This window comes from Acanthisitta chloris, unplaced genomic scaffold (genome assembly GCF_000695815.1).
Source record: "Acanthisitta chloris isolate BGI_N310 unplaced genomic scaffold, ASM69581v1 Scaffold38610, whole genome shotgun sequence".
NCBI lineage: Eukaryota > Metazoa > Chordata > Aves > Passeriformes > Acanthisittidae > Acanthisitta > Acanthisitta chloris.
In genome coordinates this window covers 1-1,031 of record NW_008653933.1, presented here as the reverse complement: position 1 = coordinate 1,031, position 1,031 = coordinate 1, and the positions used below count along the sequence as shown (strand labels likewise).

Below are 1,031 nucleotides of genomic sequence, written 5' to 3'. Positions count from 1 at the left end.
CCCCCCGCCCCCACTTTTATATATATATTATATATATAAGTTTGTCATCCTCATAAACTGGAAAATAGCGCCTCCACTATGGAGCACAGAAAAGTGTTAATTTATTTTCTTTCAATAGGATACTTTGCTTTTTTTCATCAATATCAAAGACAAAGCGAAGCTGGGCTGAGAACGAGCCCAACTTCGCAACAATGAAGAAACACGTTTTTGCCTTTCGCTTGTAAAAGTCTCATTGTTAAACCACAGTGTTGCACAGTACACGACTGCTTAAAGTGAAACCGAGCAAGAATACGTCATGGAAAAGTCATTGCTTTACAAAAGTTTACACAGCTGTGCTGAAGAGTTAACTCTTTGAAAAGTCCTCCTCATCTATCCATCTCCTTGGGATTAACGACTCCATGTGTTGACACAAGGGTTGCATCCAACCTCCCCACCCAGCCGAGAAATCAAAGCGAAACACCAACCCAACTTAAAGGAAAGAACAGGAACAGGAGTAGTAACGACACAGGCAGTTTGCTTTGTGTGTAGCTTCCCTAAAAAAACAGTTCCCACATAAATACAATAAACTCTACCATTGGTAAGTCACAAGTGCTAGATAAATGTCTCATTCTTGTCTTCTTAAAATGAGAAATGTTTAAGTAGTCCTTTCTTTTTTATTTACTCCTTTTAAACAATAAAAAGCACAATTTCTTATCAAGTTCCATAAGATGCAAAAACAAATTCCCACTCTCCTTCCTTTGCATGTCGCTCTGTGTGTGTGTGTGACAACATCCCAACCTTTAGTCTCCACCAATGCCACGAGAAGAAACGAAAAGAGAAAACCAAAACAAAAAAAACCCAAACCAAAACAAAAAAAAACAACCCAAAAAAACCCCAAACCCCCTTTTTTTTTGTTATTTTTCTCTTTTTTTTTTTTGTTATCGTTTTCAAAGCTGCCAAGTTTGGCGTGCAAAATCTGTGTACAATATAAAGACATGCCAACCTTACAGACCATGCAACCTCAAGGTGTAGGAAACTTAAAAAAATATAGT

General features: G+C 37.5%; 1 pseudogene; it reads right to left on the bottom strand.

Moving 5' to 3' along the window:
- Positions 1-8: 8 nt before the first annotated feature.
- LOC103809934 lies at positions 9-617 on the bottom strand (annotated as a pseudogene).
- Between the last annotated feature and the right edge of the window lie 414 nt (positions 618-1,031).